Source organism: Scyliorhinus canicula, chromosome 8 (genome assembly GCF_902713615.1).
Source record: "Scyliorhinus canicula chromosome 8, sScyCan1.1, whole genome shotgun sequence".
NCBI classification, from domain to species: Eukaryota; Metazoa; Chordata; class Chondrichthyes; order Carcharhiniformes; family Scyliorhinidae; genus Scyliorhinus; species Scyliorhinus canicula.
The window spans coordinates 46,594,426-46,616,855 of record NC_052153.1 but is presented as its reverse complement, the minus strand read 5'-3'; the positions used below and the strand labels follow the sequence as shown (position 1 = coordinate 46,616,855).

General features: G+C 49.8%; 1 protein-coding gene across 1 annotated transcript in view; it reads right to left on the bottom strand.

The window, feature by feature from the left end:
• The window catches only part of LOC119970215 (neuromedin-K receptor-like), a 106,765-nt gene that overhangs the window by 73,246 nt on the left and 11,089 nt on the right, over nt 1-22,430 (bottom strand). The gene's annotated exons all lie outside the window — the stretch shown is intronic.

Here is a 22,430-nt window from a genome sequence, read left to right as displayed (position 1 = left end):
TACCTTAGCTAGTTCATCTCTCATCCCATTGTAATCTCCTTTGTTTAAGCACAAAACACTAGTGTTTGATTTTACCTTCTCACCCTCCATCTGTATTTTAAATTCCACCATATTGTGATCGCTCCTTCCGAGATGATCCCTAACTATGAGATTATTAATCAATCCTGTCTCATTACACAGGACCAGATCTAGGACCACCTGTTCCCTCGTAGGTTCCATTATATACGGTTCTAGGAAACTATCGCGGATACATTCTATAAACTCCTCCTCAAGGCTGCCTTGACCGACCTGGTTAAACCAATCGACATGTAGATTAAAATCCCCCATGGTAGCTGCTGTACCATTTCTACATGCCTTCTGGGCTAATCTCTATTTGCAAAATTACTTTTTAAATTAAAGAATTGCCTTATCCTGAGTCTGGATCACTTCACTTTTATCTTTGAGTTCTCATACGTTAATAGCTCTGAAGAACGTGTATGAATGTATGAGCTAAATGGTTCTCATGCCCCGTTGCGCACTCCAACCTTTCTGGAGGTATCTCATGTGTGCAACCATTTTGTCACATTGTCGAACGTTCAAATGACCCAGTAAACACGCTATGTCCGTAACAGTGATACAGAAGCTAAGTTGGCCTAAATTCAGAACTTCAGTGACATCAATAGTGGAATTGATGGACGTTAGGACCCTGCAGCAGCCTATTTATGCAGCCACAGGTTTTCAGGAAAAACGAGGCTCGACAGAGTCTAGTCGGAAATATTTGTCGCTCTCGCAGTTAAGTCACTGGGAGTTAGCTTATTTTGTTCAGCATTGTGGCCTGGTATGGAGGGAAGGTCTTACGAGGAAAGGCTCAGGGAATTGAGGTTGTTTTCGTTAGAGAGGAGAAGGCTGAGAGGTGACTTAATAGAGACATATAAGATAGTCAGAGGGTTAGATAGGGTGGACAGTGAGAGTCTTTTTCCTCGGATGGTGATGACCAACACGAGGGGACATAGCTTTAAATTGAGGGGTGATAGATATAGGACAGATATCAGAGGCAGTTTCTTTACTCAGAGAGTAGTAGGGGTGTGGAACGCCCTGCCTGCAACAGTAGTAGACTCGCCAACTTTAAGGGCATTTAAATGGTCACTGGATAGACATATGGATGAAAATGGAATAGTGTAGGTCAGATAGGCTTCAGATGGTTTCACAGGTCGGCGCAACATCGAGGGCCGAAGGGCCCGTACTGCGCTGTAGTGTTCTATGTTCTATGTTCTATTGTCTGCGTTCTGTCTCCTGCAAAGGTCATTGTAGCTTAATCCCATTTCATCGGCAGAATATTTGGAGGAACTTGTAAAGAGAGACCAAGATCACCCATGACACATTTAATTACACCCACCATGGGTGCCAATACACACTTCACTTCCTTAAAGCATTTGCACAATTAGATTTTCTCAATGCACACTGGCTAAAAGAATGCAAATTTGGGATCTTGCAATGTGGCGACCCAACTCTTCAAAATGCAATTACTTACATGCAGATTCCTAAGCCTCATTCATCCACTTAAGAGCTTCACACTGTCATGAGCATTTTAAATCAAAGAAAATGGCTCATCTTCAAGGAATACGAATGTTCCTGAAAAATGTTGTTCCTTAAAAGGACCAATGCAGGGCTCTGATTGCTATTTACAAGGAAAGGTAATGAAGCAGTTGTAAAATAAAGCTGGAATCCTCTTGACCCTGATGGACTGTGTACAAACGAGGTCACATTGGGTGGGTTCTCCCATTCGGCGGCAGAGTGTCCACGCCATCAGAGACGCCGTCGCGTGAACGGCGCACTGGGAGTACCGATTCTGACACCTACAGGGGGCCAGCACGGCATTGGAGTGGTTCACGCCGCTGCAGCCTCCCATCCCGGTGTGTGAACTGTGCGCCGCGGGATCCGCGCATGCGAAGTGGCCTCCCTCAACGCGCCGGCCCCAAGGCAACATGGCGCGGCAGTTCAGGAGCCATCGCGGAAGAAAATAGGCCCGGGGAGCAAGAGGACGGCCTGCCGGTCGGTGGGCCCCGATTGAGGGCCAGGCCCCATCGGAGGCCCCCCCGCAGGTTCGGAGCCCCCCCCCCCCCCCCCCCCCACAGGCCGCCCCCTGACCCTGCACACAGAGTTCCTGCCGGCTGTGACCAGGTGTGGTCGGCGTCGGGGGGGGGACTTTGCCTTTTTAGAGTTTTACAGCGGCCGCTCGGCCCACCTGGGCCAGAGAATCGGCAGCCCGGCCGTGTACAGCGGCCCGCGACCTGCTCCGCGCCAAACGCGCCGGTGCCAATGGCGCCGATTCTCCACTCTGTGGAGAATCGCGTGCTGGCGTCGGTGTGGCGTGGCCCCGTTGCGGGGATTCTCCGGCCCGGCCCCGGGCTGGGAGAATCCCACCCATGGTATTCTGCAAAAAACCGTCCGGGAAGATTTCTCCTTATTTATCTACATTCTTGAATGAGAAATTGACACACAATGCCTACCATGGGGTGGCCACTGTAAGGGACATCCACATATATAAGCCATTCAAGTGCTGCAAAAATGTACAATGCAGCACATGGAGAGGCTAAGATGCTTTAAAATGTATGACACAGAAACAGGCCATTTGGTCCATGCTTGAATTTATAATAATAATCTTTATTGTCACAAGTGGGCTAACGTTAACACTACAATGAAGTCACTGTGAAAATCCCCTAGACGCCACGTTCCAGCGCCAGTTCGGGTACACTGAGGGAGAATTCAGACTATCCAATTCACCTAACAAGCACATCTTTCGGGACTTGTGGGAGGAAACCGGAGCTCCCGGAGGAAACCCGCGCAGACAGAGGGAGAAACGTGCAGACTCCGCACAGGCAGTGACCCAAGCTGGGAATCGAACCCAGGTCCCTGGAGCTGTGAAGCAACTGTGCTAACGATTCTGGTACCGTGCCACAATTTATACAACATATGAGCCTCCTCCCACCTTACGTAATCTAGTCTTATCGGCATACTTTTCAGTACATCAGCATATCTATCTTCCTCCTTGATGGTACTTTCAAGCTCGCTCACTCAGCAATAACATGCTCACTGACACTGAGGGCAAAATCCTCTGCCTCGTGACGCCGCAAACATGAACCACGGTCAGGCGGAGAATCAGGCGTCCGGCCAAAATAGAGGTCTGCGCCGATTCAGCAGCCATGCTCCAGTCCATCGCTGGTGGTGATAACAAGGTTTGCACCGCACGTTAGCGGGGCACACAAAACCAGTATTTGCATGCATTTAAATGTGTCAATGGGTTGGTTACAGTGTGCTCCGCCCTTCCACGATGCTCCGCTCCTCTCAGGTAAGAGTCCCATGGACGTGAATTGCTACAAGTATTTACAAACATGGACTGGGCTCCATGGCAGCAGAGGGGGTGTGGAATGCTAAAAATACACTGAAAAACCATTGAAAACTCTCGGGCTTGCCGGTGGGTGACTGCCCGGGCTGGGTACATTAGTGGGTAATGACTTGGTCCCAAGTCCGTGGACTTGTGGTGTCCTCGGAATCGGAATGGCCTGGCTCAGACCGACATTGCTGCAGTCTGTCTTTTAAATGCACTCCTTTGGTGCTACTAAAAGGTCTGCTCACATACTGAGTTCTGCCTGTGTCCTTTAAATGCTCACAAGACCTCTGATCATCTAGGAGCTCACCCAGGTTGCCCCTCTAGACATCCTTTCACCCCAACTGTATCAACAAGGGATGGGCATCGCCAAGCTCAATCAGGGGACAAACAGCTGTTGGCACTCCTCAGAACCGCTGCCCCATTGCAGAGAAAGCAGGGAATCAGCAGAGCTCACCCCAACCAGAGGACACCAAAGCATAGTCTTTGGAACCCTCCCTGGTTCTTAGAACTTAGAACAGTACAGCACAGAACAGGCCCTTCGGCCCTCAATGTTGTGCCGAGCAATGATCACCCTACTCAAACCCACGTATCCACCCTATACCCGTAACCCAACAACCCCTCCCCCTTAACCTTACTTTTTAGGACACTACGGGCAATTTAGCATGGCCAATCCACCTAACCCGCACATCTTTGGACTGTGGGAGGAAACCGGAGCACCCGGAGGAAACCCACGCACACATGGGGAGGACGTGCAGACTCCGCACAGACAGTGACCCAGCCGGGAATCGAACCTGGGACCCTGGAGCTGTGAAGCATTTATGCTAACCACCATGCTACCATGCTGCCCCTCTTGGGGCAGAGGCCTCACCAGTGACCCCCACGCCTCTGGAACACCGCCGACTGCCTCTGCCACCACCTCCCAGGCAGTGTTCAGGAGTGCAGGATTGAGTCTACGGCCCACCCTGGGGAAGAGGGTGTCCCTCCACTCCTCACTGGCAAGGGGCTGCGGATCCACCTTGACTCCCGACCTCGGGGGGGGGGGGGGGGGGGGGGGGTGGGGACGCAGGTCTTCTCTGAGCTATCTTGGTGTCTGCAGTCAGTGTGTGGTAAGTGGAGCACTTAAAACAGCTCCAGCTGCCAGGCTCTTTGGCGATAACTTTGGCTCCAGTAGTTAGAACACCGGGAATTACTCGGACATTGCACCAGCAGAGTGCCGATCCATTAGCATGTCCTGAATTGCACCACAAATAATGCCTTCCAATGGGAACACGATCCAGGGTTTATTGGGAGAGTGGTGGAGGTGGATTCCAGGGGAGGTTTAAAAAGAGAGCTGGATACATATTTGAAAGTGATTAATTTAGAGGGCAACGGATATAGGGCTGGAGAATGGGACTTGCTGGGTAGCTCTTTTGGGAGCCAGTGCATGCGCAATGGGCTGAATGGCCTCCTGCTGTGCTGTAAATAACAAATATCAAACAAGCCTCTTACTCAGAGAAATCACTTTGTCCTCACATTCTGAGTGCAGTTCCATATTTTTTGTATGCCAGACATTATGCACAAATGCATCCTCCATTTAGCCTCTTAATGGATAAATCTTGGAACCATTTGGCCCACTTAGTGAATCACACTTTCATCTGAAAACACTCCATTGCCTCCAGTCTCCAAGATGTTTGATGTGATAGAACTTGTTCTAATGGAGCGACTGGTAATTTCAATACATTTCAAAGAAGTAACAAGCTTCCGACACAGCAAGGCCGCTTTCAAAGCTCGCAAAAGTTAAACCTCTGTTCAAGAAAGGAGGGAGACAGAAAGCAGGAGACTATAGGCCAGTTAGCCTAACATCTGTTATTGGGAAATCTTAGGATCCATAATTAAGGAAGTACTAGCAGGATGTTTAGAAAATCATAAGACACTCAGGCAGAGCCAACGGGTGGGTTTTTCCCAAAATTTGTCAGTGTCATGCTCTGACTGAAAACTAACGTGTTTCTCTCCAGAAACACAGCCGCGTTTTCAGACCACACGTTCTGGCCTTGGTGCACAGAAAAACCTGTGGCCATGGTTTATGCCAACGCTCTGGCAGCACGAGGCTGATAGAGCCGGTAAGGCCGGTTCCACAGAGTTCGTTGCACCATCTTTAAAGGGCGGTTAAAATATAGTTCCCCAACCCTCCCACGGACATGGAGGACCACCCCCACAGGCGGAGGGGTGATCCCCTGCCAGCACACTTTCCCCCCTCTCCCCACTACCACAACCACAGACGTATGACGGGCTAGGCAGTATCGCAAGCACTCTCCCTCTTCAAAGGCATGGCCATACCACTCGCAGGCATCAGGGCTCCCCCGTTTCCCCACTAGCAGTCATCAGGAGTCGCCCCTCTCCTCCCCACCACACATTAGATGAATGTCCAATTCGCCTAACAGCATATCTTTTGGGACTTGTGTGAGGAAACCGGAGCACCCGGAGGAAACCCACGCAGACAAGAGGAGAATGTGCAGATTCTGCACAGACAGTGACCCAAGACGGGAATAGAACCAGGGTTCCTGGCGCTGTGAAGCAGCAGTGCTAACCACTATGCTACCGTGCCACCTAGAGCCCTGCATACAGTTTTACCCACCTTTCTTAACTAAGGATATACTTGCGTTGGAGGCAGTTCAGAGAAGGATCACTTTAGTAGATTTCTGGAATGAAGGAATTGTTTTATGATGAAAGGTTGAGCAAATTAGTGCTGTACTCATTGGACTTTGGACACGTGAGAGGTGACGTTGGAGAAACATATGATTCTGAGGGGGCTTGACAATGTAGAAGCTGAGAAGTTGTTTTCCTCATGAGGGAATTCAGAACTACAAGGCACAGTTTAAAAATAGGGGGCTGGATTCTCCACACCCCGACGGCGAAATTGTGTTCGCTGTTGGTGCGGAGAATCCGTTTTCCCGCACAAAATCGGGATTGGCGCCGGTTCCGCTATTCTCCACCCCCCGAAAAGCCCCTGAAAAGTGGCGTACACAGAGAGTATGCCGCGCTGAGTATCCACCGCCTCAAGCCATTGCCTGAGGCCTGCCCCGCTATTCTCCGACCCCGACCGGCCGAATTCCCGATGGCGTGGTTCTAATCTAGTCCTGCCATTCGGGAACCTCGCGTGGCGGTTGCGGACTAAGTCCGGGGCCGCCACAGTCGGGGGAAGGATGATCATTCAGGACTGAGGGCTATGTGTACGGGCAGTCTGGATAGGACGAGCGGACGTTGTGGAGCATTATTTTGGCGGTCCAAGTCCGCAGGCTGAGTCTGCCATGGAGCACGGACTGGAGGCCGCCGCCGTGCGCATGCGCAGCCTCTGACCTGGAAGTGCGGGGGGCCGTATTGGCAGCTGGAGCTACGAGCTCTATGACGGCTCCCTGCTAGCCCCCTGCAAGACGGTGAATCTGTGGCCTATTGATGCCAGTTCTCCTGGCATAAAAGACCACAGTTTTCACGACGGCATTGGGACATAGTCCCAAAAACAGAGAATCAAGCGCAGAAAGTCTTCCATTTAAGACAGAGATGAAGAGACATTTTTTCTTTCCGGAGATTGTTAGTCTTTGGAATTCGATTTCCCAGGGAGCACTGAAGGTTGGGCCATTAAATACATTCAAGGCTGGGCTAGTCAAATTCTTGATCTACAAAGGAGTCAAGGGCTATGAGGACAAGCAGGAAAGTGGATTTAAAGCCAGAATCCGATAAGCTATAATGGTGGAGCAGGCTAAATGGGCCAAATAGCCTACTCCTGCTCTTTTTTCTTGTGGTCTCATGCTGTCCACCCACAGCACGGTAACATTGTGGATAGCACAATTGCTTCACAGCTCCAGGGTCCCAGGTTCGATTCCGGCTTGGGTCACTGTCTGTGCGGAGTCTGCACATCCTCCCCGTGTGTGCGTGGGTTTCCTCCGGGTGCTCCAGTTTCCTCCCACAGTCCAAAGATGTGCGGGTTAGGTGGATTGGCGATGATAAATTGCCCTTAGTGTCCAAAACACACACTTAGTGTTGGGTGGGGTTACTGGGTCATGGGGATAGGGTGGAGGTGTTGACCTCGGTTAGGGTGCTCTTTCCAAGAGCCGGTGCAGACTCGATGGGCTGAATGGCCTCCTACTGCACTGTAAATTCTACGATAGGGCTGCCAGCTCTTGAATTCGGCAGTGCCACCAGGAGAAGTGGATGATGTTGAGGTGATTAGGGACTTGGATTTTGATGGATTTGTATTTGTATCGTGCACTGAGGTACAGTGAAAAGTATTTTTCTGCGAGCAGCTCAACAGATCATTAAGTACATGAAAAGAAAGAAAATACATAATAGGGCAAAAGAAGGTACACAATGTAAATACATAGACACCGGCATCGGTAGTATCCAGGGTGTACTGTTAATGAGGTCAGTCCATAAGAGGGTCGTTTAGGAGTCTGGTGACAGCGGGGAAGAAGCTGTTTTTGAATCTGTTCGTGCGTGTTCTCAGACTTTTGTATTTCCTGCCTGATGGAAGAAGTTGGAAGAGTGAGTAAGCTGGGTGGGAGGGGCCTTTGATTATGCGGCCCGCTTTCCCAAGGCAGCAGGAGGTGTAGATGGAGTCAACGGATGGGAGGCAGGTTCGTGTGATGGTCTCGGCTGTGTTCACGACTCTCTGAAGTTTCTTGCGGTCTTGGGCCGAGCAGTTGCTATACCAGGCTGTGATGCAGCCAGATAGGATGCTTTCTATAGTGTATCTGTAAAAGTTGTTAAGAGTCAGTGTGAACATCCAAACCGCCTTAGTTTTCTGAGGAATTATAGGCGCTGTTGTGCTTTTTTGATGGTAGCGTCGACGAGGGTGGACCTGGACAGATTTTTGGTGATGTGCACACCTAGAAATTTGAAGCTGTCAACCATCTCCACCTCAGCCCCGTTGATGCAGACAGTGATGTTTGCAGTACTTTGCTTCCTGAAGTCAATGACCAGCTCTTTAATTTTGCTGGCATGGAGGGATAGATTGTTGTCGTTACACCACTCCACTAAGGGTCGCTATCCACTTCCTGTATTCTGACTCGTTGTTCGAGACCCGACCACTATGGTTGTGTCATTACCAAACATGTAGATGGAGTTGGCACCAAATTTTGCCACGCAGTAGTCTGTGTATAGGGAGTATAGTAGGGGGCTAAGTACGCAGCCTTGCGGGGTCCGAGTATTGAAGACTGATTGTGGTCTGTGGTCAGAAAGTCAAGGATCCAGTTGCAGAGTGAGGAGCCAAGTGCTAGGTTCTGGAGTTTAGATATGAGCTTGGCTGGGATTATAGTGTTGACTGCGAGGGCGTCTAATATGCAGGCACCGTCTGAACCCTGATTTTTTTTTATGTTCTAAGCCCCTCAAAGTGGATCATTTTGGGGCACAATTACAGCCTTTCCTGATCATGGTCCCTTCTTAAGTGCATGGATTAGCCGACTCGGATGGAATACTTTCATTGTGGTAGCATGGATGCAAAATTGGATTAATTTGGTCTTTAATTAGTATAACTGGCTGATCGCTCCTGGTTCGGGCAGAAATCCAGGCTCCCCTTGTGGAAAACTTCCCTTGCAGTGGAATGTGTTGGGCAGCCATCCCGAGCACTATTTACATGCCCTAACCATCCTTCTCCAATCCTGCCAACATCGCTGGGAAGATTTAGGCCAATACCTTTCTAACCTTCAAAAAAACTTCAAACTTCAAATTTTGTTCTATCCTAAACTCTCCGCCCATGTCTTGGTGCCCATTGTATCTACTTTTGTTCCACCTCCCACTAATGTTAATAGCCTGGTATAGTTACACATTTCTGCAGCTGTCTAGCGCTGCAAGATATTTCCATGTATTGCCCTGCTCCAGCCCTTTCCTCTGCTAGTTTCATCCATGAATCTAAAGGTCAGAGTTCACTGCCACAAATACTAAAGTGTCACACAAAAGTTGGTGGAAATCTGGAAATCTCTCTTCTCCAACGAACTGTGATGCTGGGTTAATTAAAATTTTTGAGGCAAATGGATTTTATCACAATAATATTTTGAAATAAGGGGCCAAATCTTCGGTCTTCAGATCAGATGTACGCGACTGATATACACATTAGAACCTGTGGAGTTGCCGACATGTTGATCTACATGGGAAGTTCTCAGGAGATTTCGACTTCTGACGGGAAATTCTCTGCTCCACAGGACATCCACGAATGTCTCCACTCTGAGCTGGAGTTGGAGACTTAGGGCAGTTCCATGGGACTTACTTGGGTAACAAGCCAGGAAACATTGAAGGTAAAGTCGCTATAGTCCCAGGTGACCATAGGCTCCTTTCCCCTTTGAGGGAGAGAGTTGACTGGTGCTAATTTAGCCTCTGGATCACCACACCTCAGGTGAGGGGCAAGGTAGAGAAGGCGTGTATTCATGAATAACCTTGGCTGTTACGGGAATTGAACCCGCACTGTTGGCCTGTAATGAATATCACACTGACTACAGAACCAAACAAAGTCAAAATAGTGCAAATGAAACCTGTATCGTATAATTGTCATTCAGAATCCCTAACAGCCATTGGGATAGAAACATAACAAATAGAATTATGAATAAGACTTAAATAGTTCTAACTACCCCAATGTAACAAAGAGAATAAATTGTACTCCAAGATCTTGAGTTGATAAACATACAATTCTTCGTAACATTATTCATAAAAGCTTAGCAGATGCCCACGGTTTACAGAGATAACAGGGTACTCAAATGGCTATTAGTCTGGCTACATTTCAAGAGGTATGGACTCAGCAACCTCAATTAAACACAGGGATAACATGTCCTGTGAATGACCTCCTTAATGAAAAAAGGATCCTATACCTATGAATGTCTTTAAAATGGCTATAGCAGACTAGTTCTTTCAGGTTAAAAAGGTACCAGGTTGTCACCATCCTCAAGAGAAAAAAATATATAAATTTACAGATATGAATAGCTGTTTCTCTAAGACAGGTTGCGTCTTGAGGATTCCTTCATTTCTCCTGGGATAAAAAAAAGTGCGCCACAGCTCTCATGAATTCATCATGATTCTCTTCAGTGTTCTTGCTATTCTCCGAGGTATGAGATTTCTTGGGGTCCTTTCATTAGGATATGGCTAGGCAACCCTCCAACTCCACTTAAGCACCATACAATTTTGAAAACGACCTCCCTGCAATCGATCCCCATAGTAACATTGCACTCCTGGGATGTCCCAGATAGAAATTCAAACTCATGGGGCTGGATTCTCCGCCTCGCCACTTTTCAGCTTCGACCCCCCCCCCCCCCCCCTCCCGACAGGATTCTCCATTATGCCGGCCGGTCAATGGGGCTTCCCATTGTGGGGCAGCCTCACGCTGTCAGAAAACCCCCGAGCTCCGGCAAAATGGAGCATCCCGCTGGCGGTGAATCCCGCCCATGATATCCAATTTCCAAACATTCCTTTGTTCTGGAATCATAGTATCATAGAATTTACAGTGCAGAAGGAGGCCATTCAGCCCATCAAGTCTGCACCGGCCCTTGGAAAGAGCACCATATACGCAAACCCACACCTCTACCCTCTCCCCGTAACCCAGTAACCCCACCCAGGAGGAAACCGGAGCACTCGGAGGAAACCAATGCAGACACGGGGAGAATGTACAGACTCCGCAAAGAGGGGTGACCCAAGCCGGGAATCGAACCTGGGACCCTGGAACTATGAAGCAACTGTGCTAACCACTGTGCTACCGTGCTGCCCGGTATCCATATGAATGATTTAAACCTCCTGTGAAGACAACGGTAGACATCTTGGCTCCACTAGGAAACTCCGAGAGGGTCACTTATTGTTTAATGTTTTCCGACTTCCAACACTGATCGTATTAAATAAACACAGGCCACCCACCGAATTGCACTCCTGGGATATCCCAGGTAGAAATTCAAACTCTGTTAACTGACCTCCCAAGTCAGATGCTTCCATTATCCTACTTTTCAAAACTTAAAATCATCACACCAGAAGCTATATTCTTACAACATATGAATCATGACATTATACATTTTCACAATAATCTATTGACCCAGGGGCAAGCACTGCCATTGAGCCACAACTAACTTGTTGGAGTTTGTGAAATGATATAATAATCAATGACAAAATATTCACTTAGCACATGGTACTATCTACGTGGAATTAAGATTAAAGTCGTTTCATAATGCTTGATTTCTGTGGTGAGGGATAGACAAGATAATTACACAGTAATTCACAGAGGTGGACATTTTGTGCCTAGGGTGAGAATGCAACTTGCAAGGAAAGTCGGGAGGTAAAACTCCAGAAGGGATCAAGGGTGAAACCAGGTAATGCTTTTCTAGCAGACCAGTGCCACCCAGCTGAGGGGATACTGCATTAGCTGACAATTCACATACCAAGGTCTCTAGTTGGAAGTGCATTCATATCCAAAAATAGTTTTGGTCAAATTGCCCCAGAGCAGTTTCAGATTTTCAATTCAGTTTTTAAAATATGCAATGAGAGCTGGTATCTGCAAAACAAGAAGGAGGTCTTGTGTCACTGTGGGTACCGCCCCTGATTCTGAGTCAGAAGCTTTGGGTTCAAGTCCCACTCCCGGACTGGGTAGCCAAGGAAGGCACGTTTATAACAAGGTCAAACAGGTCGAGTGTGCCAAACTGCAAATCCTTCCAAACACTGGCAGGCAATGAGAGTGGGAGAGATTCCTGGTCAGCCTGGATGGATGGAATGATATTGGAGTCTTTACCATCACTATCCATTGCCCCAGGTTACAACATGCATGTAAAACTGTATGTTGACCCAGAAACCTAAACTTCTTGGGGGCCAATTGGCTGCAATGGATCAGATTATGGCAACAACAAGGGGTGTGATCCGCATTCTGATTGGGGTGGAATAAGGACCTATCTCCTTCCCCTACCCACGGTGGAGGTCCTGGTGATGTGCGTCAGACCAGCCATTGGGCAGAAAGTTCAAGAATAAGAAAGGTAGCAAAAAAGTGACCGTGAAGCTGTTCATAGAATCCCTACAGTGCATATGAAGGCCATTCGGCCCATTGAGTCTGCATCGACCATTTGAACGAGCACCCTACCTAGGCCCACTCCCCCGCCCTATCCCCGTAACCCTGTAACCCCATCTAAACTTTGGATGCTAAGGGGCAATTTAGCATGGCCAAATCACCTAACCTGTACATCTTTGGACTGTGGGAAGCAAATCAGAACAGGCACGGGGAGAATGTGTGGAAAATCTCCACACAGTCACCCGAGGCCAGAATCAAACCCGGGTCACTGGCGCTGTGAGGCAGCAGTGTTAACCACTGTGCCACCTTGTCATTCAATTCCCACAAGAATCCTACGAGCTCATTGATGTTCTTTAGGGGGGAAAACCTGCAATCCTTATCAATCTTACTTCAATCCCATACCAATGAAGTTGCCTCATAATTCCTCACTGAGGTTGTCTAACAAGCTACACATTTGTACTTGAGTGGTATCAGTGAAGCAGCTCAAGACGGCGGTCACCAACATCTTTTGAGAATAATATATTCCAGCTTTAAAAGCACCACTCACGTCTTATGAATTACATTTTAAAAATCACCCTGATTATGATGTTTTGCATCAGTTGTGAATAATGAATGCAGGGACTCATCTTCCTAAAGCGCTTAAGTGCGTTCGACATTGCAAGAAATAAGTTGGAGTGGTTTGTGCTTACAGTTTGAATTCTAAAACAAGATTACAGCCATAAAATCACACCAAGGATTCTGGCAACGTACAGGATCACAGGATTACAGCCATTCACCTACTGACTCCTGGGCAACTGCTAGCTATCTCTTCCCATTTTATGTCCATGTCCACTCCCCGCATGCCTTTTCTAAAGTTTGTTTTTGAATATTGACTTCAGTGGAATTGAGATGTGCAAGAGATGTAAAACAAGCTGCCTTCGATCATTAAATTTAGAATCTATAGAATCCCTACAGTGCAGAAGTAGGCCATTTGACCCATCGAGTCTGCACTGACCCTCTGAAAGAACACTCTACTCAGGCCCAATCCCCCACCCTACTCCCGTAACTGCACCAAATCTACACATCTTTGGACACTAAGGGGCAATTTAGCATGGCCAATCCATCTAACCTGCACATTTTTGGACTGTGGGAGGAAACTGGAGCTCCCGGAGCAAACCCACGCAGACATGGGGAGAACATGCAGACTCTGCACAGTCATCCGAGGCTGAAATTGAACCCGGGTCTCTGGTGCTGTGAGGCAGCAGTGCTAACCACTGTGTCACCATGCCGCCCATTGTTACTCCCACTGTTCGCAATTAGGCCCTGTATCTGAGTGTTCCAGAATTCCAACTCTTATTATGAATTCTGAAAGTTTACCTATGACTGAAGACTCACTGGTTTATAATGCCCTGGCTTAGCCTTCTCTCATTTTTGGACAGGGCTATAAGATTTCAATCTTTCCACAATTTGACACTGGTGCTAATTCCAAATATTTTGGTGAGTAAATAAAGTCACAAACCCTCAATGACTGTCAGAGTGATGCACTATTCCTTTTCATTTATCTCGACCTGTCTGCACTGTTTGACACAGTTGCACACATAGTTGATCACCTTCACACACATTGATGCGGTCAGACCCAGAGAATCCCCTGCAATGGCTTCTCTTCCTGCCTCTACTCTGTTACCTCTAAAGTTGCTCAAAAATCTGTCTTTGGTTTTTCCTTTTTCTCATCAAACTGTCCATCAGCGATATCTCCCACAGATTTGCATTTTTATAACACTCCGCTCTATCTCATCACTGCCTCCTTCATCCCTCCTGACCCTCAGATTTGTTAGAACGTTTGCCTCCAGTCTTGCATGAGGCACAGTTTCCTCCAGTTAAACATTGGGAAGCCCTTGGGCGCGATTCTCCCAAAACGGGAGAAATCGTAAAGCTGCCATAAAACCCGGGCGGGTTTTACGGCAGCGCGCCCCTTCCCGACCGGGGACCGATTCTGGTCCCCGGTCGGGGCTAGCAGCCCGACGCCGTAGGGTCCGGCAAGACGGGCTTAACGAAAATCGTTAAGCCCGCTTGCCGGAGTTAGCGCTGGCTGACGCGTCATATGACGTCAGCCGCGCATGCGCAGTTTGGAAGACTCCAACCCGCGCATGCGCGGGTGACGTCATCACGTTTTTGCGCGAAACCCGCGCATGCGCGGGCCGGGTTGCCCCTCAGCCGCCCCGCGAATGGATACTGCGGGGCGGCGGAAGGACAAGTAGTGCGCGGGCATCGGGCCCGCTGCCCGCGATCGGTGCCCACCGATCGTGGGCCCATGGCACCCTTGGCACGGCCGTGGTACGGCCGTGCCAATCGGTGCCATGGTTATTAATAGCGAGTTAGTCACGCCGTTTTTACGAACGGCAAGACCAGGTGTGTTTGCCGTTCGTAAAAACGGCGGAAAGGGCTGGGACTTCGGCCCATCTAACAGCTGAGAATCGCTGCCGGCCGTAAAAAAACGGCGGCAGCGATTCGGGTCGGGACTTCGGCGGGGGGGGGTGGGAGAATAGCGGGAGGGCGGCAAAAATGTCGGGAAGGCCCTCCCGCTATTCTCCCACCCGTCGTGGGGGGCGGAGAATTTTGCCCCTTATCTTTAGCCCTGTTGTGTTCTTTGTTTTAGTTCTTTCAGGATGGTGAAAGTTGTAGTGCTAACAAAGAACAGCAAGCTGTGTTTAATAAACAAAGCTAATTTATTACATTTCACTGAATTAGATTCAAACATATTACGATGGAATTAGTTAAGTAAAGATTACACTACACATCTGCACTATTAACTATACTATTTGTTCAACTATCTCACAACTACTCTGTCTTGCTCTCTTCCACTATCGCCATCTATCTCCATCTCTCTCCCAAAAGTCAAGGAGGTGTGTAATATTTATATGCACCATCTAGCGACTAGGTCCTTGGTGCTGTGAGGAAGCGGTGCTAACCACTGCGCCACCGTGCCGCCCCTTGCACTACTTTTCTGGCCGCCAGATTTGGAGGAACTTCCAAATGCAATGCTGGTGCAATTCTCTAGTGCTTTGAGGTGCCTGCTGTAGGTTGTCCAAGGCTTTGAAGCATATAGGAGCACATGGATCACTGCTGTCTGGTAAAGCTTGACCTTAAGTCTTGGGTTTGAGATCCTGGTCCTTAAATACTCTTTTCCTCAGTTGGCTCAAGGTTGAAGTGGATGAGATGATGAATTTTATCCCCCATGTCTGCTTTTGTCAAGAGGAACCTCCCAAGATTTGGACAAAAGTCCACGGGCGAAATTCTCCGCCCCCCACGACGGGTGGGAGAATAGCGGGAGGGCCTTCCCGACATTTTTGCCGCCCTCCCGCTATTCTCCCACCCCCCCGCCGAAGTCCCGACCCGAATCGCTGCCGCCGTTTTTTTACGGCCGGCAGCGATTCTCAGCTGTTAGATGGGCCGACGTTCCAGCCCTTTCCGCCGTTTTTACGAACGGCAAACACACCTGGTCTTGCCGTTCGTAAAAACGGCGTCACAAACTCGCTATTAATAACCATGGCACCGATTGGCACGGCCGTACCACGGCCGTGCCAAGGGTGCCATGGGCCCGCGATCGGTGGGCACCGATCGCGGGCAGCGGGCCCGATGCCCGCGCACTACTTGTCCTTCCGCCGCCCCGCAGTATCCATTCGCGGGGCGGCTGAGGGGCAACACGGCCCGCGCATGCGCGGGTTTCGCGCAAAAACACGATGACGTCACCCGCGCATGCGCGGGTTGGAGTCTTCCAAACTGCGCATGCGCGGCTGACGTCATATGACGCGTCAGCCGGCGCTAACTCCGGCAAGCGGGCTTAACGATATTCGTTAAGCCCGTCATGCCGGACCCTACGGCGTCGGGCTGCTAGCCCCGACCGGGGACCAGAATCGGTCCCCGGTCGGGAAGGGGCGCGCTGCCGTAAAACCCGCCCGGGTTTTACGGCAGCTTTACGATTTCTCCCGTTTTGGGAGAATCGCGCCCCACATCTTTCAGGATTTTGCAATTAGTTGATCTTCATCAATGTGGAGAGATGTTGTGCAGTGGGAGCTGATTGGAAGAGGACCTTAGTTTTCTGGGTGCTCACTAAAAGACACATGTTCTCATAAGCTTTGGCAAAGGAGTCAACAATGACCTGGAGTTCAGTTTCTTAGTAGGTTTGCTGTAGGGGCGGTCATGTTTTGTTCGCTGAAGTCTTCTGTTTCTGAGAGTGTGCTCCAGTCTACTTGAAAAAACAAAACGTTACAAGTGTAAACCATGAATGATGGGGATTCTGCCGGGCTGCCAGCCAGTGGCAGTGATCTGGTTGTCCCTTTGATTCAGGCTTCGGGAGAAAACGTGTTTCATGCTGGTGATGAAACCCGCTAGGCGTCTCACGGCCCGCCCCACCGGCTCCAACAAAGTTCCCGCCTAGACCCAGCGAGAACGGACAAATAGCTAATTAAAGCTGATTTGAAGATAATTTATGGGCAGGATGCCCAATTCAGCTGCCTCCTGAGATTCTCCAGACCACCACCCCCGCCCCCCGCCCCCACCCCCCCCCCACCCCCAACCGAGCCAGGAGTCCCACTGGCATGAATTGGTGCACGTTCTGAGATACAGGGATCCAGCGACTTCCACTCTGAGGGGTAGTAAGGGTTTCAATATCCCCCTTCACTTGTCTCCTGGGCACCAAGAGAGGTCCTTCACGGGATGTGGGGGTGAGGTGGTCTTGGGCTGGGCTGAGCTGGAAGAACTCAGGTCGGGAATCTTTCCTGGGATATGGGATTTTTGGACTGTCTTCCCATCTGCAAATTTTAAGCTCTTTAAACAGTCTGTCAGCATGTCAATAGTAAAGTTCTCTGAGAATAAAGTGGAAACCTTACCATCTGCAGCCTTCAAACAGTCTTTATCAGCATGTTAACATTAAAGTTCTCTGAGAATAAAGTAGAAATCTTACCATTTGCAGCCTTTAAACCCTTTATACAGTCTTTGTCAGCATGTTAATATTAAAGTTCTGAGAATAAAGTGAAAGGCATCCCATCTACAGCCTTAAAGCCTTTAAACAGTCTATCAGCATGTCACATTCAAAGATCTGTGAGATGAAGATAAAAGCATTCCCTTTACTGTAGTGTAAATCTTTGAATGGCTTTCTTTCACAGTAAAAAGGGCAATTAAAGACAATTGCCCTTTAACATTGTCAAGCCTGTTGGCATGCCTAGATGCCTAAAAGCTTTGAACTGCATTGTTTATATTCCATTTCACCCACTTTTACTTTTTAAAAGTCTTTCAATTGACAGGTCCAGGGAGTATCAAAGGGCGGATTACAGTTGTTTATTTAAAAAGCTCTACAGGGGTCCATTAACTCTCACGTACTTCCACTTTTGAGAAGTTGGTTTACTAACCATAATTTCTAAAGAGGCAGTCTCTTTGTTCTGAAGAGCTTCCTAGAGAGACCAGGTGTGAGGTAGCACTCAGTCAGATTGGGTGGATGAATGGGGAACTGGGCAGGCTCGGAGGGGAGGATCTTTCCCCCGTTCTGGTGGGGTGAGAGGGGGGAGGGTACTGGAGCAGTATTCTGAGATTGGAGCGCTTCCCGATCTCTGAGGAGCGGGACTTGACAGACAGATAGGTCCCGTCCATCTCAGGTCCAGTGAAAACCCTGAGGTGCCATCGATGGCACAAAAACCCTGATCCTGGATAAAAGAATTTCTAAGTGCCATTGAATGGCACTTCATGTTCACTCCTAGCAGCAGTGGGGAAAAAAATCCAGTTTTTCTGCTGGAGGGAGCAATTAGTCTTCAATTGGGAGAATTGTACTCTCTCTTTCATCAGAATTGATTTAATGGCATGAATCTTCCTGTCAATGGTGAAGCTGCGGTGTATGCCACTGGCTACACAGAAATACAACTTACCTGCTTAGTAGTTTTCACGGTAACTTCTTCTTACGAACATATAATATAGGAGCAGAAGTAGCCATTTGACCATTCGAGCTGGCTCCGCCATTCATTAAAGTCATGGCTGATCTGTTTGCGTTTCTAATTACACATTCTCATCTACCCCAGATAGCCATGGTGGGAGGTGATGGAAGTGGGGAAAGGCAGTGGAATGGGGAGCAGAGCCAGGGGTACCCAGATGCAGCTAGTAAAAGAGCTTGGAGTGTGGGTTGGGATGAGGGTAGCAGGAGGAAAAGAGAAGCTGGGTGTTAACTGTATGAGAGGTGATAAATGAGTCAGGGGTCTGGGGGAAGAGGAGCTGTGGGATGGCAAGAGGAGGTGGGGTATTCATGTGTAACATTTTTATTGCAAAGCTCAATACCCTGACTAGCACTAACTTTGTCCACTTACAACTATGCCTATCCCATTCTCACACTTTGCACATAGAGGTTTGTGCAACTTGAGAGCAAACTGGCTATGTTTATGAATTAATAGCCCCTGGTTACTTTAAGATTAGGAATAGCAGGACCAACAATGTGGGCTCCTTCAGGAGTCTATTCAGGAGAATTGCACCCTCCAGGTTATAGTGTTAGTGACTTTGTCAGTGGTTGTGGTGCCTTTAACAGTGACCTTCTCACCAATCACCATTGTTGGGACCGCACGATCTGAGCAATTAAGAGAATCAGGAAGGGAAATAGAATCGACAAATCTTTACGGATTGGTTTCTGGGCTCTGACTCTTGCCTTGGTTACGCTGTTACATGCCATTTCCGGATCTTTACGAGGCCTTTGGTTCATGGCCAACCTCCTGTGATCTCTCCTTTTAAGCCAATAGTGCTGTACTCCTTTCAATTGCTCACTTCAACAGATTTATTAAGATAAAGGTTCAACACATTAGGATGTTGCTGTACTGCCCCAGCTTGCCAAAATTGCATATTTCAATCGCCACTGACAGCCTTCAGGCACTGCCTGTTGCCCATGCAACTTAAATGTTTTATGAAAATCACCAACTACCAGCTTAAAAAAGCCGAATTCCAGTTAGCACAACCTGTGTCATTACATTTCCACAAGAACATTTTGAGAGCAAGCAGATCACTGTCCTTCCCTGTTTTCACAGTGCTTCACAGAGCCATAGAATCACAGAGTTTTATAGCAGAGAGAGGTCCTTTGGCCATCACGTCAGCACTGGCCAACAAGCATATACCTATCCTAATCTTTCTAGCACATATCTAAATGTGTCATCATTTAGAGGCACTCAGAGAGAATAGAAAAGGTAACAAATAGCGGACTATTTTTCTTGTTTCGTCGAACAAGTAGCCCTGCCGCTTCACGTCATGAGAAATGATCGATATTCTGATAAACATTGTCACTGTCTGACTGATATGTGACTCCTGTCTAATAGCACCATGGCAGATTCTTCCTTGCTCATTTTGGGTAGTGGAGGGGGAATAAATATTGGTCAAGTGAGGGCCGCCCATATTCATGCACATTGCTGCAGCTTCCACACAACTCAGTCTTATGTGACTCCAGAAATGACTGGCATCAATTCACCACATGTGGTGACCTGGCGGGCAGGTTGACTAACACTGAACTAGTGAACATTCGATGCATATTCGCTAAGGTACGTATACACTGTACTCCAAGTATGGACACACCAAAACTTTATATAATTGCTTCAAGATTCCCTTATATAGGATATCAGGCACAGAAACAGGCCATTCAGCCCAACAAGTCCATACTGCCCCGCTAAAGCATCCTCTCACCTTTCCTCATTTAAATCTCCCATTGTAACCCTTTATTCTCTTGTCTAGCTTCCCCTTAAATGCATCTACCCTACTTGCATTAACCATTCCCTGTGGTAGTGAGTTCCACCTTCTCACCACTCTTCGAATATAGAAATTTCTTCTGCATGCCCTATTGGAATTCTTGGCAACTATCTTATATGGTCTAGTCATGTTCTTCTCCACAAGAGGACACATTCTCATTATATCTACTTGATCTCAATCGTTCGTAGCTTCTTTCTTCAACAGAGACGAGACCCAACTTCTGCATTCTTTCCTGCTGCGTATACACATTTCTAATACCATCCTCGCAAATCTTCTCTGAATACTCTTCAATGCCTCTATATCCTTTTTTACAATCATACAACAACCAGAATTGTTTGCAGTACCCTAAAAGTTGTCGAAAGGAAGTTCGATATATGTTTAGCATAACTTCCCTACTTTCCAATTCTATCCCTCGAGAAATAAAGCCTTGATCTTGTGCTCTTATAATGGTCTCGCTAACCTGTGGCAAAACGTTTAGTGATTGATATATTTGTATTCTGAGGTCCCTTTGTTCCAGGACCACATTTGTACCTTCCAAGTAATAAATGACCTTGCCATTCTTCCTACCAAAATACACTACCTCACATTTATCTGTCTTCAATTTCATTTCCCAATTATTTGCCCATTCTATGGTTTATTAATGTTCACCTATAATGGGCGAAATTCTCTGCAGACCATCGTAACGCCGGTTTCCGGCGAGAAAAACCGGTGTAGATGACTCCGGCGTTGGGGCCTTCTTTTAGGTCGCTATTCTCCGTTCCAGGAGGGGCCAGCAGCTGACTGACGCGATAGGCGTCAGTTTCACCAGCTGCGGAAGTGGTGAGACCCGGCGTTTTTTGGAGGAGGAGGAGGAGAGAGACTGACCCGGCGTTTGGGGGGGGGGGGGAAGGAGGAGAGAGACAGACCCGGCATTTGAGGGGGGGGAGGAGAGAGACAGACCCGGCATTTGGGGGGGGGGTTGCGGCATTTGGGGGGGGGGGGTTCCGGCATTGGGGGGGGGGTTGCGGCATTTGGGGGGGGTTGCGGCTTCGGGGGGGGGGGGTTGCGGCATCGGGGGGGGGGGGTTGCAGCATCGGGGGGGGGTTGCGGCATCGGGGGGGGGGGTTTGGGGGCAGCGGCGTGCAGAGAGGGGGGGCAACGGATGCCCGGGGCCAACGCACCGTCGCCCCCCCCCCTCTGTACGCCGCGGCCCCCTACCCCAACCACCCCCCCCTCACCACCCCCTACCTCCCTCCAACGCCCATACCCCCCTCCCCACCACCCCTACCCCCCCTCCCCACCACCCCTACCCCCTCCCCACCACCCCTACCCCCCTCCAACGCCGCCCCCCCCATCTCTCGCAACGCCGCAACCCCCCACCCTCAACGCCGCAACCCCCCCTCATCGCCGCAACCCCCCCTCTCAACGCCGGGTCCCCCCCTCTCAACGCCGGGTCCCCCCCCTCTCAATGCCGGGTCCCCCCCTCTCAACGCCAGGTCCCCCCCCCCTCAACGCCGGTACCCCACCCCGTCCCCCTCCCTCTGAAGGCCGGTACCCACACACCCCCCTCTCTCCTCCTCCCCCCCTTCCTTCCTCCTCCCCCCCGTCCTTCCTCCTCCCCCCTTCCTTCCTCCTCCCCCCCTTCCTTCCTCCTCCCCCCCTTCCTTCCTTCCCCCCCTTCCTTCCTCCCCCCCTTCCTTCCTCCCCCCCTTCCTTCCTCCCCCCCTTCCTTCCTCCGTTAGTGGGGGGTGGGGGGGTGCAGCATTGGAGGGGGGTAGAGGTGGTGAAGGGGGTAGGGGTGGTGAGGGGAGGGGGTTGGGGTAGGGGCAGCTGCGTGCAGAGGGGGGGGACGACGGTGCGTTGGCCCCGGGTATCCGTCGCCCCCCTCCTCTGCACGCCGCTGCCCCTACCCCAACCCCCCCTTCACCACCCCTACCCCCCTCCAACGCCGCACCCCTCCACCCCCCACTAACGCCGCACCCCCCCCCCCACTAACGGAGGAAGGAAGGGGGGGAGGAAGGGAGGGGGGGGGAGGAGGAAGGAAGGGGGGAGGAGGAAGGGGGGGGGAGGAAGGAAGGGGGGGGAGGAAGGAAGGGGGGGAGGAAGGAAGGGGGGAGGAGGAAGGAAGGGGGGGAGGAGGAAGGAAGGGGGGAGGAGGAAGGAGGGGGGGAGGAGGAAGGAAGGGGGGAGGAGGAGAGGGGGGGGGGGTATGTGGGTACCGGCCTTCAGAGGGAGGGGGACGGGGTGTGGGTACCGGCGTTGGGGGGGGGGGGAGGGACCCGGCGTTGAGAGCGGGGGGACCCGGCGTTGAGAGGGGGGGGACCCGGCGTTGAGAGGGGG